Genomic DNA, 18,937 nt, shown 5'->3' on the forward strand with positions numbered 1-18,937 from the left:
AATTAAATTTATTCACGCGAGACAACATTACGCAGAAATACTATGTTTGTACATACTAACCCTATGTATTAGGTTGTTCGAAAAGTATCTTTCTTTTACAGACACGTCTTTCACAACGACGCATCTTTATACAAACATGAAACCTAATCTGTCGAACGTTATGATCTTTATTTTGATAGAACAAAATGGTACATACATAATTCGATAAAATAATATAAAACGGAAAATATTGTGCATCTATTATTTCCTTATAAAACGAAAGAAACTTTTCGGGAGACCTAATAGTTTCACAATTACGACCTTCAAAAATTTACGAAGCCTGAAAAATTTATAAAGCACGATTGATTTATACAAACATCTCCTATAATCAGAGTTTTATATTATAGCGAGCCAAGCCGAAGTACATATCTCTATTTATATGTATATTCGGAGCACGATTTATTCGTCACGACAGTTCGTCTACAACTGATTCCAAATGACTGATTCTATATATATGTATGTCTGGCTACAAAGAAATAGTATACAATAAACAAGGAAGATTAGCAATAAGCTAAAGCTAGAACATAGAGTAACAAGCACATCGTTACAATTTTAAGAGAGGATTTCATTTGCGTTGCGATTATTCCGTCTACAAAAATCATGGTGGATAAGTAGAACGAATACGTTGGTTGGTCTCGTCCGCCATTAGGAATTCCCAATTGACGTCGTAATTATCGCTAATTGGACTCCGGATTATACTCGCGCGACACGCCGCGTGTGAAATGCTCGTCGTTCGAGTCGCGAATTATGCATTGCCTTTTCCGGAAACGGAGACGAGTTACGAAGGACAAAGAAAGCGACAGGTTGCCCTCCGGGATATGTATTTCCAAAATAGAAGACTGTCACTCTGTCAATCAGGATGTTAATACTTTACATCCTGTCAGCCATATGTTCGTACCTTGATTTCTCTCTAATCAGAAATGACGGCTGCTCCACTGAATTTTCTACTTTCTTTTTTCATTTGTACAGACATCACTTTTGTTCATTTATACAGGCTAGACGATATAAGACTTTCTGTTTAATCCTTTTTTAATTTCAGTTTCTTTTTGATACGTGAGTTGTATGAATAATTAGGTTCAGGATATAACTGAATACTTTATCCCGGAGCGCAGGAAATTTTTCACCTGCTATGTCACGCGCGGTCACAAATTACCTCGTACGGAAAATGAGAATTTTCTGTTGTGCTAGTATAACATCTAGTCTTAAAATATATCTATATGAAGTTACTAAAATAATCCACTCATATAGATATGTCTTTTTGTTTAAATTTTACTTTTACCAAATTTTTATGATCGGTTTAAAGCATAATATTTTCTAATACTAATTAATTTAATAGTGACATGTAAATATAAAAAAAATATAATGTAACGCGCTATAAGGTCATAGTCTTTGAAAAAAAGCAGAAATATCAAAAACCTCAGGAACTGCCTAGGCTGCCGGGTGCATCAGTTGTAACAACGCAAGATTTCGAACAACCACGATATGACTGCGGATAAACGATTGTCGATTCACCTTGTCTTAATCGTACAAGAGTCAACTAGCGATCCCAGGCGAACACGTTTACTACTTCGCTGCCGATGCGTGATTAAAGCCTACGGGGAAATCTAACAGCGTGGCATCGTGGAGGTAATCCTTGCATGCGACCCTGACGCGGTGGCCGCATGCCTGTACGCGTTTCCGGTACACGCAACGCCACCTGGATGGCGGTATCTATCCTCTCCACACGACCAACCTACGTTAACCGATAATTTCTGGCTGCGTCGCGGCACCAATAACGCGCGATCGACGATTCAGATGAATCTAATTAGCGATAATTTCCGCGGGGCCCATCCGTACACGCGGTTTTACGCAAATATCTAACACGCCGCATCGGAATCGCTTCGTATTAATAATCGAGGGACTGATTGCTCGTTAAATACGGGACAGGTTGGATTATCCATGCGGCAAAGAATTTTGATATTCCTCGTTTCTTTTCGAGGACTACGAGGGATGTGCTATATTTTGTGCGAAAGAGATTTACACGCTGCTCCATATAGGTTGAGTCTAGTAACTGGGCCGGAGGACTATAACAGTTGCAGATAGAAAAAAGTAGTTGCTGTTACAAAATGCTTTGCATTGACATACTCTTCGGAAAGAAATCCCATTATACGACGATGGAGCTTGATAAACAACGTAGAATCTTCCTTTATCATCGTTTTTCTATCTGCGATAGAGACAGAGTTGTAGCCCGGCCGAGCTACCATATAGACTCACCCTCTATATCTGTAATATTTGGAAGTTATTATGTTTCAGGGAGATTATAATTTGATAGAATTAAAATTTAATCGAATAACATTGTGTTAAAATTGTGATACGGGTGTTACTTGAGAATATTTATTTGCTTACGATTCACCGGAGGAATTCACCAAATTAAATGTCCCATTTGCAAAAAAACTAATAAACTACGTATTATACAGAGCGCGGCGAACCACTGATAAACATAAAACGCGAACGTTCATACAGGTATCGATTGGCAAGGAGCAGATTTCTGCACGAGAACTTGGAATCGAGTTCTACACTTGGATGCTTGGCGGTTCATCGGCGAGGAAACACGAAACTGTAAGTCATGGAAGAGACAGAGACAGAGAGAGAGAGAGAGAGAGAGAGAGAGGAGAAAACATAAATTCGTCCTGGCTCGTAAATTGGTGTCATTCTTCGCGTACCTAGAAAAGACCGCGTGTTCTGCTTTCGCTGCACCTTTTGCTTGTCATCCATCCCTATCCTTCCGAACCTCTTCCACCAAGCCTCTTTTGCTCCCTTTTTCCACGTCTTCGATAAGAAGAGAGTTCGAGGAGGATGAGCAGAGTCCACAGAGACGTCGATAGAGATATCATCAAAGGGAAGCATCGATCGTGTTCATAAATTCGGTGTCCAACTCGTACGGGGTAACTGTCTCTCTCGAGTGACGTAGATTCTCCATCGTATCTTATATTTCTCTCAGTTTTATTTTCGCGCTTCTTACCTCCTTACCTCGATCCCCGAGACTACCCTTCTACATATATAGCATCCTCCTCGACCTACCTCATCCTTCTTCTTTATTTCTGTTTTCATTTTTCTATGAGACATCTTTTCCGCTTTTATATGACCACCAGTAAGTACGAGAGTTTTATTTTTCTCTTTTGTTCTGCTCGATTTTTCTCGTTTCGTGTTCTTTTTCGCTTATTTTTCCTTTGGTCTGATTTTATGATCGTTCAGTTTGAATACCTTTTCGGTAGATGGAATTTTCCTACAATCTTTTCTCTTTGGGTTATCGTATTTTACGTATTCATTTCATGATATTGCATATCCTTATATGTACAATACCATTCATAACACTCATTTTTATTTGTATTTGTATTTAAACACTTTAATCGATTTGTCGCAATAGTATATCAATAACTTTAAAATATGACAATGACGATAAATTAAATATTGATATATTTCCTTAGAATGCAGAATGCACATATTTTTTCTTATAAAGCTTTCTAATATGACTCTTAATGTCTGAGCATATTGCAATCGGCACATTGAAATCGGCATTCCATCGAATTTGAGTATTTACGTGTTTATGTGTTAGATGTGCATGAGAGTTGCCTAGTCGAATATACCTTTGACCGATCAAGCAACATAAATTCTCTGATTAGATCGAGAACAAAGGTTCACACTGAGGAACCTTCGCTCGAACGGAATCAGCTGCGCTTCCAGTGCAGATCGATATTGAAATTCCAGCTTTAAAATAAATTATGTTTTCGATAAAACGTTCTAGCTGCTACTAATGTCGTGCACGAAGCACACGAAACGCTTCAACTTTAGTGGAACGCACAACGTCTCAGCAAGGAGCATCGATGTTTAACAAAAAGTTAATTGAAATATAATAACGATAGACGATACTTATAGAGCAATCTAATATTAGTAGATATTTCGTTCACATTTCAAACTTGTTATTAATTAATTTATCTTTCTCCCTTGATTCCAGGAAGTTTCAATCTATCCACGAAACTCGCAATCAGCCGCATCAGCAGGAATCTGTTTCCAGATAGCTCATCGTCTTTGTGAGACAGTTGACAGTTCGTTTCTGTACTGATATTCCATCGAGCATCGGGGTTGCGAGTTTGCCGCAATCAGCGCAGTCATGAAGCACCGCGATGAAAGATCAAGACGGGGAACGAAGATCGAAAGACGAATGACAGACGGTAAGGATACATCTATCGATTCACGAATCGATCGAGAACCACCGATACTCGATCTATGTCATTAGCGTATTGACCGTGGATCATTGGTCTATAGAGGCTACGGGCTAAGGAGACGATGCCTTCGGAGTTTAGAGATAGTAGGTAGAGAAGCTAAGCGACACGTCGAGTCGGGGTCGAAGATTTTCCTGATAAAACCGAGATTGCGATCCTTCGCCAATCCTGAGGATACCACAGCTGGAACGAACGAAACCGCGACAGACCTTCTTCCGTTGCCTGGTCGTTCTAGTTTTGCTTGTCCGTTGGAATCGTGAGGAAACCTAACCTCAACCGCATCGAGAGTGTTTTCCAGCAGCTTGTATCGCTGATACACGTAGAGACGATGCACAACGTGGAACGACCGGGTTTGGATTTCAAGCTTCCCCCGAATCCTGCTTTACTTAGGTAGCGACGACGAAATCGAAGGAGAAGAAGAGAAGGAAGTCCGTGGCCCGGTTTCGAGGGATCAGCGAAATGGCCTTACGTAAACAAATCTCGATCGATCTATCTAGCCCCGGGGAATACCTGGAATGATTTTACGTGACGACGAGATACTTACTGGGTTTTCAGGCCGTTCCAGACGGGGAAATATAGGTGGAGCTCGGCACCAGTTCCTCGATTTTATCGCGAATACTGCGACACACGGTGCGCGCGAGCTGATTTCATACTACGGAATTTCAAAGCGTTGCCGTATCGCTCTGCTTGGTGGACGAGTGTGTAAACTTTTATTTTCAAAAAAACTTTAATCGTAATCGATTAAATTTTATACTTCCCCTTATAATACAAAACTTCTGTTTCATTCTGAATACGTTTGAAATAATATAAACGTATTTATAGCGTTTACAATTTTTTTATGCACATGTTACCATAAATTTGTTATGTTCAAGTTGTTCTCTACGATTCTTGCGTTTTCCGGTAGTCGACTAAATACTTATTCGTTCCAACTCAGAGTTCAAACAGGAAGGTTTATATTCGGCAAGCCGACTGATTACCTAGAGATGTCATTCCGAACATGCTACGAACATTTGGTACATTTGCACATTCTTAAATAATTGATATTATCAATCTTATCGAGATTAACGGTCCGGAAACTGTATCTACGCGCAGTCTACATCTCTGGCTATATTCAATTAATATCATAATACGAAACAAGGTTGAAGATTTATTATTATAATATCAAACGAAGTGAATTTACCTCGAGATCATAGCTTTGTTTAATTAGAAGAGGATGACTATAGATAAATATATATATATAATTTCACTGCTATTGTTATGTGAGGAAAACGATTTCGAATCTACGAGCAATGCATATAAAATATTATTGTACTTATACAGCTATATCTTTATTACATAACTACGGATTTGTATTGGTAGAAAATAGGAAGATACACTTTTATTCGTTCGGGATCATTGATATTCCAAACGCGTAAAAGATGGCTTCCCCCACGGGATAATATTCCTTAGGAGTTCGGCTCCTTACTTTGGTTTTCCATTGCATCCATTCTGTTTGTTCTTCGTTACGATTATAATGTATTCCCGGTGTTGCTGGATCCGACTGCGTAAATGACATTTCTATTTGTCGCTAGGGCTCCAGCGACGAACTATTGTTACCGCTTTCACGAATATTCGTGCAATAAATTTTATCTACTCTTAAAGGGATTTTACTATACGTAGATAGAGGTTGTCTTGTAATTATAGTTGTAACATTTTAAAATGTTACCTGAAATACCTTAATTTTAATTTAGAAATTATTGGTAGTGTATAAAATAAAGGACTACGTGTCTTCTGAAATTTCAATTTTCATTGCAAACCGTCGATCACTGATTCTGTCATCAATTCTGTTGAAGTGGTTCTCACTTCTAGGAAAACTTTACATCTTCTCTGGCGTCTAGTTTTTGGCACAACGATTCTCTCTACAGCAGCTTCTTTGGTCTCTATTACAATACTGCGGAAAGATCGCCGACATACAGACAATGTCGACAATGAAGCGCGAATGCCGACAAGCCGAAAGGGTCGGAAAACCTAACGGCCATCGATATATTTCGGCATCGCAGTCGTTGATGTTCAGTTAGCCACCGGAGAGTCAAGAGTCAAGAGTCGTTAATCGAGAGTTGTCATATCACACTACTGCATTAAGTTCAAGTTAAATAATATAGGATAGAAATCATTGGAAATTCTAATTTCTAACATATGTGATAAAGAAATCCTATAATTCATTCATTCACGCGTTTGCTCTCTCTATTCCGAAATATAAAACCTCAACAAATCCGATCACAAAAACTTCATTAAAGCTTATGTTAAAGCTATTTTCCAATCTTTTACGCATTTCCCTAGGTCGTCTCTGTCGAAATCATACCCACCGAACTATAAACGCAATCCTACTCTCTTTAATCAGATACACAGCTTCAATTTCTGGCTCTCCTAAGGAGATTAATCGAGAGACTCTCTCCGTCTGCTGACTGACCAAGTCTCCCATCCGAATTGCCAACAGGCAGTTAGTTAGTCACTGGTTCCACTAATCTCGCTGATATTAATTCGGATACATGGAACGCGTGGCACGCACGCGCACTCCTAGTCGAACCAAGTGTCCTCCTATATGGATAGAAGCGTGTGAGCAAGTAGTCCAAGTAGGCCGGCAAGGCGGCCAGCTGGCTGCCGCCTCCCAGACGATGATCAACTGCGCGGCATAATAAACGGATCTGTTGACGTCAACGCCAGAAGGGACCAGGGGAGGAAACAGGTGTCCTGTCTGCGAAGTCGTAGACAAGCAAACCAACCGTCCGCTTAAGATGCTCCTGGGCTTGAGTAATCGTGCGTTAATTATCGTAGATTACTCGGAGCCGGCCAACCAGTGAAACACCGGCAAAATCGGCCACGCGATGTAGTTTAGAGGATTTCGTTGTTGAATGTTGGAGAAGCGTCTTGCGCTGGGTTAGGTTCAGAGAGTTTGTTGTAGAGAAAAGCCTGATGGTATGCTGGAATTGATACAGACGGAATTTCGTGTCGAGTGGAATTGTTACTACCCATTGCTAGTTAGTATCCAAATACTTTGAAAGTACCTGGGAGAATGAAACATATTTGGGTAGTTCTCCGTAGGTATTTGAAATAGTCTGAAGATAAAAAGATTAAATATTTAGTTTCCAAAGTAAAACATAATTAACGGGCATTGTTATCGATAAAATGTTTGATCCGTTATGCGCTAAGAATCGAACAAATTTATACTTGAAAAATCTATTCGACAGCTGGTTTACTTCCTAGATCCTCTATCCCGAAACAACATTCCCGAAGGAGGTGGAACAAGCACCGATTCTATAAGCAAGAAGAAATACCAAATACGTACATACAACGTTCTATCTTATAGGCTATTTATCTTCGCATCCGCTTCTAGAATAACACATGGCCGCGTGTTGCATAATAAAGGGATCAATCTCCGTCAACGGCAGTAACAATGCGAATCGAGAAACGCGGGAATCCATAGTTACACGCCGGGGTTGGCTAATAATATTCGCGCGAATGGCAATACGCGTGATAGACGCGTTTAATTACAGCGTGACAATCGTTTCGCGATCGCGCATGCGCGAAAGGAACCGAATTTAGACGCGGAACGGATGTCTCCGCACAGACATTTGTTATTCCGGCTGTCACTTCATCATATCGTAGCTCCTACCCAGCTCGTTTATCATCAGGATAGATACCTCGATTATACCGGCTGAATATTGCCCACGTGTGTCAATGCACGCTGCTCTTTATAGTCTGCGAGCTCGTAAAATCGCCAACGAGTCTAACTTTACGTATTTCAATAACCGAAAAAGAAATAATTTCGAGAAGGAAAATGGGAAAGAAAATCTTCGATAAGAGAATGCTAAAATTCACATTTATCATACATTGATATAAAACGAATCGATGTAACGACGATTAATCTATTCTCTAAACGTTACCAATATTGGAAATATGTATTGCAAAGAAATTTTACGTATCTTCAATTTACAAACGACTTTTGCAATGTGAAAATCAAATTGTTTCTATAAGATGTATACAGCCCTACCAATAGGTGACACCGTTTAACGCTCTAATTTACAACCTCGCTATATCTCTTCTACCAACTATACCAACGAGGTAAAATTTCACCGAGCGATAGTTGCTCGATGGATCCATTCTGTTCCGAAACCGCATTCGTTGCCGCGAAAAATCCCTATCGAAAAGGTGCATAATTCGAGTGGAAAATCGTTATCTGCCAGGAAATTGCGGCCCCTCCCACCGTGACGATCGAATGACTGGAATTTGCCATTCGACTGAACGGCCACTGCTCCTGGTGCTCGTAAATACCTTTCTTTTTCCCTTTTTTCGTTTCTTTGTTTCTTTTTCCCCCTATTTTTTATTTGTCTTCCCTTTTTTATTTCACGAATTGGTTCACGCGACTGCGAAGCAATGATAAGCAAGATGAAACATTATGCATGCTAAAAACAGCAATATTGGACCCGAATATCCCCTTTTCCTGGGGTAATTCAAAGAAAGTAGGAACGAGAACGGTTATTAAAGAGGCTTTACGAAACCATGCAACGTGTGGTTGAATAGATTCGGAGCAATTTGGGGAATAAGGATGGTGTTGGGGTAGATAAAATTGAGAACGAAGTAGCTTATAATTAGAAATAACGTTTTGAAACACCGTTTCGGATTTAACTACTCGCATCGAATTATATTCAGCTTTATTTTCTTATATTTTCTTTTATTTTACGGTTATATACGCTATTCTAAGTGTATGGCACATTGTGTATAGATATCATTTAGTTTTAAATTAGTACGACAGACAAAAGCTGTATTTATGGAAACTTGGCCAATTGACAATTGATCGGTTAACAAACTATCTTAAGAATTACTTCGTCCTATGTTCCAAATTTATCCGGGGAATTAACGATACACGATTAAGAAACGGTTCTCGTATCCGTGTGTGTTTCGTTTCCGTTTGCCATCGACTGAAGCATCGCGGGATCACGAACGGAAATCGATAGGAAATCAAACGGAAGATCGGTTGATCCTCAAAGGCCGACTAGTCGAACGGATAACCAGCAATTATTAGAGTTACCGGTACGTGTATCGTTCGTTAGCCGATTAAGGTGGCTGAAAAGGAATCTGATAGGAATCCGATGAGTCCCGACGAACGAAGGAAAAGCCATTACCGCTGTGGTGCTGGCAACTTACGGTCAACGATATCACCTTTCCAGTACAAATGTGCAACTGTACGGTTGCCTGGCTGTAATATTGCCTCTAGCCATGTGAATCGAGAATTCGGCTGGATACAATAAGTACAATGTACAAAGCAACGCGACCATTCTCACAGCGGTTCTCAACTAGTGTTTGTTAACATTTATCGATTAATTCCTGGCTCAAATCGTCTTCAACGGAATTCGTCAAAAATGATCGATCTTCCTAAGTAAAATTGTTTCTTATCTATCTAACGATATGTATATGATTAGCTATCTAATGATATGTATATGATTAGTTATCTAACGATATGTCTGCCTTCTTTTTTAAATCGTATTATGGCCACCTAAGATCTGACATCGATCGAGGTTTAATAAAATTAGTGCGGCAAACTGTGGATAACTTGTTCACCGTTTGCGAAAAGTTATGTTACGAACTGAAGCAAATAGTTTTTGCTTCCAAAATATTCCATTGTTACGTAAAATGAGCCACATACTTGGCAGCACCAAATGTCTAGTTCTACCCTGCAATAAAACCGATGTTATACAACTTTTAGATTACAAGTGAAATAGAAATAAAAGCAACGGGCCGACAGAATAAACACGAAATCGTCGGAAGCCGTAGGCGGTTTCGAATCGTTTTTCTCTCTCGCTCTTTATCTCTCTGCAAAGTCTGCGAATGTAATTTCTTCCGAAACTCCGTTTCGGTAAAATGACACTGCTCTCCGTAACATTTCCAGACCAAGAAAATTCGTTCCTCTACTTTCTTCTTTTTTCTCCTTTTTCTTACTCTCGCGAATCTTTACCGTCTCCTTTATTTCATCTTTGAGGATGCTACGATGCAACGCGAAGAAGCGTCGAACGCGAAGCACGATAATTTGAAGACGAAACCAAGACTGATTCTTATTTATCAGAGCAAGGATGTCGTCGGATTTCCATCAGAAGCCCGGACTCGGTTCCCAGACGTTCGTTACATCACAGGTATCGGCCCTTGTAAATATGCAAGAAACGTAACTGGGAAATGTCGAAACAATGATGTTAAAAGGTTTCGCACGTTGTTACGGAGTAATTGCACATACCTTTTCTTCAATATAAAACGTGGAGAACGTGCGGTCTTTTTCGTCAAATATAGCAAAATTATAGTTTGAACTTCACCCTTAAAGTAATACTTTTAAACTTCTTCGTATTGTGGTTTCTTCCACAAAGTAATAAGAAAGTAACGAAGAAGTGCTAGCTTAAATATTACAATTTACGTGAGAAACTTCTCATTTCGCAAAATGTCTACAGATGTAAATACATTAAAAATGTGTCAGAAAGAACTTGACACGAATACCAGCAAGCAATATCTGAGTCATCTTCTCCCTCATTCGAATCATCGTTCGATCACTATATTCGACGATTTTATTTAAATCTATTTGTCGCGAATGTTATCTTTTTGCCATTTTTTCCTCTCTTTCATTCGTAGAACACCGCGGACAAGGCGCTCTTTCACGCGACATCACGCAAAAAAATTTAAGACTAAGGTGGAAGGAAGTCCGAAGCAGCGTTAAACGAGGAAGCAGTCTGAATAGCGTGTCATAGGAAATCCAGCGATGAAAGAATATAATACCAGTTTTTTTCTGATGGCAGCGAGGGAAGGAAGAAAGTGTGTGCGAAATGAAATGGCGACAGGAAGGAGCGCGATTCTAGAGGAAGCGGATGCGGAAGAGGGCAGACAATTGTTTTATTATTTTCGTTAAACACAGGACTGACGGAAAAGAAGAAAGAGGGGGCGGTTATAAATCGCAAGCTCGCGTAAATACTCGGGAAGAGCACCGGTTCTTTGCGCCTTTCTACTAAACGCGTCTTCGAAGATTCTCTCGCCGTGACCTCTCCGTCCTTCTCATATTCCCTCGTTCTTTCGCTGTTCTCTCGCTCGTGCAACGCGTTGATCCGTGAATCCGAAAAGGTACCGAAGCGATATCGTCCGAGCCGGAGGATCGACCGAGCATTTTCTCTCAAACCATTCTGGCTATCGTTGAATGACCCGCTTTCTGGCTCGGTTTCTCTCCGCAAATTTCTAAACCAATATTCACACCTAGAGAACGACCACGGTTATAGATAATGAAAAGTGCCGAGATTCTACACGAATCGATCGCTAAAACTCGGATGTATACGCATAAATAATTTTTATAAATTCTGCCTCTGCTTTCTATTATTTAATTAAATTCGTGTAGTTCTTAGTATCTGGAAAGATAGAGACTAGGAAAAAAGGTATAAAATGGGACGATGAAACGTTCAGCTGATTCAAACGTTTGTTAAGTGTGCAACACGCCGAATAATCGTGTACACGTTTTGCTCTAGCTTGAAATCCACACGGGATGACGACACGTTGAGTAAACATGGCGTTCAACCGGCGACAGTTATTGCGCTTTTGAAGCTGCCCTGGTGTTTGCGTTTTCTATGGAAGCTGCGTCCGTGTTTCTTTCAGATCTGACGGAGACCATGTCGCAAACAATGAGAACGGTATGTACTGAAATTCTCTGTATTACAATGGTCGCGTTGTTTCTTGGTAATAAAAAAGCAGAGGAAGTAACATTGATTTTCTGATGTTTGATTTTCTTAACTCGTTGGCTCTTATAAAGTGATATTTTTATAATATATCGAAAGTTAATTCGTGGAAATTGATTTACTTTGCAAACAGATGATTTTATTACAAGACGTAACGACAACTTTTACCAGATACTTTCTCAACGAAATTGGAAGCATATTAAATTCAGGTCAGATCTCTGTACAGACTCTTAAGAAATAAACATTTCTTCATAAGAAATAAACAGTTCAATACAAAACTATCGTGGCTATCGTAGGTGCATTCTACGCGTTTGAATCGGAGGAGGTCTGTTAAAAAAGTTGGCGACAAAATTGATCTTCAACGTGACTTTCAAGGCCACATTTGTTCTATCGCATCGTGTTGTACTCGTCAGAAGGAATAAAAGCCTGAAAGGAACCACGAGTCGCAAATGAACCGTTCTCATAGGAAATAATAAAAAAGTGTTATCGTTACTGAAAACAATTTTTGTTACGTAAATTTTATATTTTCAGTGAACCATGTAATCAGCTTTTTCGTTTGTCTATTTGCTGACGCACATTGATACTGCAGTTATAACAAAATCAAATGTTTCGATGCGTTTCATACTTCTGACGAGTAAGATATATGAGAATGAAAAGTAATCAATTGCAGTCAGTGTTATCTTTTTAATATTAAAAGATGTTCAGCTCCTATTTCTTTTTCTGAGTCAGAGAATAACCCCGTCTTGATTAAGATTCGTAGTAATTGAGGTTGTGTGCCAGCTTCACTATGACCACCATTATTTAGGCACACCCGGGCCTAATATTCTCTGGTTTTCATGTTATTTCGAATTCGTTTGTGTACATTTGGAAAATTTTATAAGCATCAAGAAGCTCTAAAACTCTACGTCAAACTTACGTAATTAAAATCGTTTTCAGCGATGAAAATATTTTTTTACTACTTTCTATGAAAACGGTTTATTCGTGACACGTGATTTCTTTCACAATTTTGTTCCTGATATTCGCGATAAGTACTGTACGATGCATTAAAAGAAACTTTGATCTTGAAAATCATGCTCGAGGTCAATTACACAGTTATATTTTTTAACGGATTTTCATCGATCCAAAGGCGTAGATATCTACGATATCTTAAATCTACTGATTACTCGGATCATTCAATTTTCACTTAGTTGGCTTGAACTGCTGTCATTTTTGCGTGGAATACATAGAGATGCGATAATTTTTTTTTACTTTAAAAAAATTTTTTTCGTATTCGTTAAATATATATAAAACCATACCTCAAAATTCAATAACTTCGTTTCTTTCTTTCCCTTCTAAAAAAAATCACAAAAAGACGATGTTTTAGAACATTCTAATTCAGGACATCCCCTTAATGGTCACAATAATGTGTACATAGACGACTTTTTAGATTGGATTTTGCAGGGGACGAGACATTATAATGAAAGGAACGTCGTCATCCACGGTGTTGTGTAATAAGGATCGTCCTTTCTTCAAAGAAAGTTCTAGCCTAAACGGTCAAAAAGGTGAATATTCCATCTGAATATTTCGAATATTTCGAAAGAAATAGAAACAGACATTCATAGGCATGAAAACTTAAAAAGGAAGACGTTTTATAAAGATACATGTATTTATATTTAAAGATAGTGATCCTAGAAATGTCTCGTTATTTATAATTTCTATAATATTTATTCCCATCTTAATTTAAAAAATAGCCTCAAATACAATTCTAATAAATCTACTTAAATGTAGATAGAATAACTGTACAACTCTATTCCATTCATTTCCACAAAACAAGAGCATTTAGAAAAAATTACTTTATTTTCGTACTCTAAATTTAGGTCTTCCGTCATAATTAATCTCTATTCTTCGATAGCCAAGTAAGTTATACTTATCTATTCTTCCACCTACGTTCGAGTTTTGAAACCGTATTCTCAAATGAAAATCTAAAGTGTTTTAAATTGTCAATTCAATTTCATTGTTGATGGATCATGTATATATATATAAAAAGAAAATGCCAACAATAACGAAATCGAATATGATAAGTGAAACGGAGACGTGCAATAAAACTGATCCATTGATGGTGATTTCACGATCTATCCTCTTTGAAGAGAAGGGATGAACGATAAAACGTACGTTTGAAGGAAAAGGTTGGAGACGAAGAGGAGGCCAGTGCAAGAAGGGAACGTATAAAAGGAGAAAACTGGGGCACCGGTTCAAAGGAAAGAGCAATCGTCTGCTGCGGTTGACGAACGTGACTCTGCTTTCGTTACCGGAAAGGAAAAAGGAAACGACCTCCCTTTAACGAGTCACGAGCCGCGAATCAGCCGCAAGGATCCCTGATGATCCGGAAGGATGATCGCTTATCCGGACAAAAAAGGACCAGCATCGGCTCTATTCCTCTCTTAAATTCAAGTTGTCCGCCGTTCGTGAGAAGTGCACGCCGACCTATGGCGAGAAGAAGTTGAAGAGCTGTCCTCGTCAATTTCATTACTGCCATTCTGGCCCTTCTCCTTCGTTGACGCTGCCATTCCCGTTTTTAGTCGATGGCTCTCGGTGCTTTGTGCTCCCTCAGTAAAATTTTCAGGGTGAAATTTGCTGATCTATCCAGGATTCTGGATCATAATCGCCCGATGCTTTTATCTTCCTTGCGTCAACTGATTGACGATCGTGTTCGATGACACTTTGTTCGAAGCGATTTTCCATCCAAGTTTTTTTTTTTTTGTAACTGGAACGTTCTTGCCATTGGATTTTAATTGCGTTTTATTGCACGTTCGTAAATTTTGATTACATTGCCTGCTGTACGAATAATCTCGTAACTGGATGTATAAGTATGATACTTATTTGTTTCCGTTTCATTCAGCTAACAAATACTTCCAGCCCATTTTTCTCTAAACTTTCATATTTCCTTTCAATTCATCAGTTCCCAGAGCGTGTTTCATCCAACGCAAAACGTTAATGAATTTCGCGTAATTATTCTTAGCCGCGATGGCCGTTTCTGAGAAACTAGCGCGTTGTCTCGGATGGCTTTGTTCTCGAGCGTGTTCCACGGAGTTGGTCGGAGCTATTGTAAATAGTCACGATTTTATTCCGTAGCAACGTTGTTCAGTAATGAACCGGCTCCTCTTATCTCATTAAACAAAAGGGCGTCGATCCATTAGAAGAGGCCGGTTACTCGGCAGAAAGCAGAAATCGTTCGTAGCTTTTAGTTCTCTCGTTTGTTTCTCTCTTCCTTTTTCCACCCTTCCTATCTCTTTCTCTGTTCGTTCACTGTTTCTCACACATAATACCGTGGATCGTTTGAGAATCCCAAAGGGCATTCGCTAGTCAATTTAATTACGCTTACCCTCTCATCCATCCTGTTCCTTTTCTAAAACGTTTCCACGGAAATTTATTTATTTGATTATTCATTTAACGACAAACCGATTAATGCGATTCTCGCTTCTCGAAGTATTAATCAAAATAACACCGACGTGTCGATGATAATCAAAGATATAATTAGATAATGAGTTAAATGGAAGAAAGAGAAACTTTGCTTCTAATAGAAATTTAGGCAACGAATTATACGAAAAAAGCCAAGGGCTTTGATCTTTTCCCGTAACGTAATCAGAACTGTTCTATTTTACAAAATTAATAAGTCCTCGACTTAGCTAAAAATTTATAATGAAATTTAAACGTTTGTGGATTCTACATTATTACTAACATACGTGTATTTAATAACAAACTATTACAATTACAAATAAATCAAATTAATTTGATTCTTTATTAATAATTTCAATTATACAGTTTAATATTAATATTTTAACTGTATTTATCGTTATTCCAATTGAATTCAAGAAAATAATCAATTGCTGACGTTTCGTGGAAACACAACCAGCCGGTGTGTTTATTTTCGTTATAACATATACATGCATATGTAATATTAGTGCAGAAAAAAAAGAATTCAGCATTATTTTATTGCATATTATTTTCTGCTGCCAGACAAACTATGTACGATTGTTTTAACTTGCCTTGCATAGTATATTTCGCGTTTATTTTCGCAAAAGTTTTTAATCTACTTTTTAACAAAAAAATTCGAAGCAATGGTTCTCGCTCAAAAAAATATATACAGGTATATGTGAATGAGATAAGGGACAACATCTATATTCCAAGATAGTTTTTAAATTAAAAATTTTATTCCTTCGATACGCGAATTCGTATATTTGATTTCGAAAATCAGCTAACGAGAAATTCTTTCAATATTTCTTTTCATTTTCAACTCTTAACGTATAACGAATTTTGATCATGACTATTTTAAGTAAAACATAGGAACGTAGAGTAATACATTTCTCATGGAAGTTCGGATATCACATTGAAACAGTCGATTGATTAAACGAGGATACAATTCAGCTGAAATATAATACCAAGTCTAATTGGATTCCTGAATCGTAATATCCATGCTAACTAATTACAATGGCTCTCCTGTTGAGGCAGGAATTTTTTTCCTTGATAGATTTCAATATTTAGCATCCTCTGAGCAACTTAATACCAGATAGCGTATCATTCTTCATCGCGTTGCACAATGGAATTATTCGAATAACTCGTGGAATTGCAAATAATTATTCCTTCCTTTTAATAATTTCAATCTTCCTCGTTCAATTATTGCGAAATAATTCTAAAATAATAATAATCGCATCTATGTTTAAACGATTCCCTATTGGCCAATTTTCACAAGAGATATCAACCATTTTAATTTTGAGTCATAACTCGAAAATGTTTCCTACGTTCCTAATCACGACAAAACGCTAATTCATGTATTCACGTTGTAAATTAGATTCCGAGAATGTGTCGGGTTTCGTAGAGCGTCCAATCGTCGCGTATTTTCACGGTTGCGGCCTGTTCAACTAAGTATGCAACCTAGACCGAGCAATCGAGAATTTTAGCGGTGCTTGACCGCCTCAAACTTGCCTCTGCCTTCTACCGTTTTATTTCCCATATCCATGTTCCGATCCTCAATTTTGTTATCTATGATCAGCCATACGACTCAGAAAAACTGATTGTGTTCTACGCAAAAATATTATTATAATCCTCGACAAAATATTATCTTTGATCTCTATTTTTGAATTTGTTCCTTCAGCAGAAATAGATGTCAAATAGATCACACCTAAGAAACTCAAAGGTACTAACAACAACAATTTTGATCGCGATATTTCTGTCGGTAGCCACCTATTAAACCGAGTTTCTTTCTCTTCTCAGACGTCGGAAAGTAGCAGAACTTTGATAACGCGCGAAGAAGGTCGTGCATAAAACGTTCTCTATGGTCTCGCTGGAACGTCAACTGGCATTCGTAGAATTTTTCGAAATTCCTGCAATCTCGTTAAAGAGAGAAGAAAGGGACGAAGAAGACAGACGAAACCAGAGAAAGAGAGAAAACTGGAAGAGCATAGAGGAAGACGATGGCAACTTTCTATCGTGTGTGTTAGAGGAAATTCGAGCTACGGAAAGTTCCTTAACTCGCGTCTAGAGGAATGGCTGTCAACTTGCGAAACTTGTTCCGCGGAATTACCCCGTAAGCCGCGACCATTCGCGTACGAGCAGGGACCGATGGGTTGGCTGGCGAGAAATTTTCACGTCGACCAGGCCGATATGCACGCGCGCACCTCTAGAATTTCCGAGGACGCGAGCAATCCTCTCGATCGAGAGGGGATGGTCGCCACGCCGCGCCGATCGGACGATTCCCGGGATTACGGCCTCGGAGCGCCTCGCCGCGCCGTGTCGTAGTGTGCCCTCCTGCTCACACAGACCAACCGTAAAGTTGCTTCCTCGAAACTTCAACCTGAGCCAACTACGCAACGAAGGAACTACGACGATTTCCAAATGGATTGCTGGAGAATCTAGAATCCGTTGTCCAATGAAGTAACTATGCGAATAAGACGGGCAAGGTTCGTGCGTAATTTCCAAACGTGATTCAAAAAGCCGATTTAGCGTCTGAATCGATTTAGTGTTATTTGTTCACAATTAAATGAGTAAACTGGCACGAAATGAAATAAACCTTTCTAATAGATATAGAGTAAATATAGTAGATAAATTCTAATCTTAGAAGTAGGAAGATCGGGCTTGGTTGTAACATTTCCTGTAATTTCGTTGTCAAACAGGAGACTATTATGTACCAATTTATGTTTCTATTATACGTTTACAAAAACAATTACACAACGCATTTACTTAATTCGAAACACCGATTCAATTCGACCTATGTATTACTTGTGAAAAACGCTTGTCATTCGCACTCGACACAACTCACGACCAGTTACGTTTCAAAACATCCATTTGCTCCTTCATTGTCATCGATATATTCCCGTTAAAGTGTCTAAAAATAATCAATACGTTACCCTGTTGCGAACTTTCTTTCCAGCATTCACGGTTCGATTCTCGATATTAGCGAAAGTTAGCGCCGTCGAGCCATCACGTGCAACTTTGTCCGCCAAATGTACGCGATTCCTCGTTCCCACTCTCGCTTTTTCGCGGTTTTTCGAGCCAAACGACATCGCCTTATAGCATCTTTCTTCCTTCCGCAGAAGTCATCGGGAGTTTTGTGTAACATAGTCGTAGGTTGCGGCCAAGAGAACCGGGAAAGTTTAATTACGCTTCTGCGTCTTTTTTCAGTTACAACTTTTCGCAGTACGCTTATGCACTTTTTCCCAAGCTTCACAAAAGATGTATCTCATGAATATCTTTCTTTGTTATTATACTTTGCTATACTCTGCTTTGGGATTCTTTGCTCGAGAAGGAACTTACTTATATCTCGAAGGTCTTTTTGAACGTTAATAATCTTTTTTAACTGTTGGATCAAATATTCAACTGTTATTAGAGTACTATCTTATGTGAACGATATCGCTTATGGTATAC

At 38.8% G+C, this 18,937-nt stretch overlaps 1 protein-coding gene and 1 long non-coding RNA gene across 16 annotated transcripts in view; one reads left to right on the plus strand and one right to left on the minus strand.

Annotated features, from left to right (window-relative positions):
• The window catches only part of LOC139987786 (CUGBP Elav-like family member 1-A), a 354,004-nt gene that overhangs the window by 96,251 nt on the left and 238,816 nt on the right, over positions 1 to 18,937 (minus strand). The gene's annotated exons all lie outside the window — the stretch shown is intronic.
• LOC139987588 (uncharacterized) lies at positions 11,679 to 18,899 on the plus strand. Its single transcript, XR_011799883.1, has 3 exons — positions 11,679 to 11,992; positions 17,172 to 17,210; positions 17,288 to 18,899. It is a non-coding gene; the product is annotated as an uncharacterized lncRNA (long non-coding RNA).

This window comes from Bombus fervidus, chromosome 5 (assembly GCF_041682495.2).
Source record: "Bombus fervidus isolate BK054 chromosome 5, iyBomFerv1, whole genome shotgun sequence".
Classification (NCBI taxonomy): domain Eukaryota; kingdom Metazoa; phylum Arthropoda; class Insecta; order Hymenoptera; family Apidae; genus Bombus; species Bombus fervidus.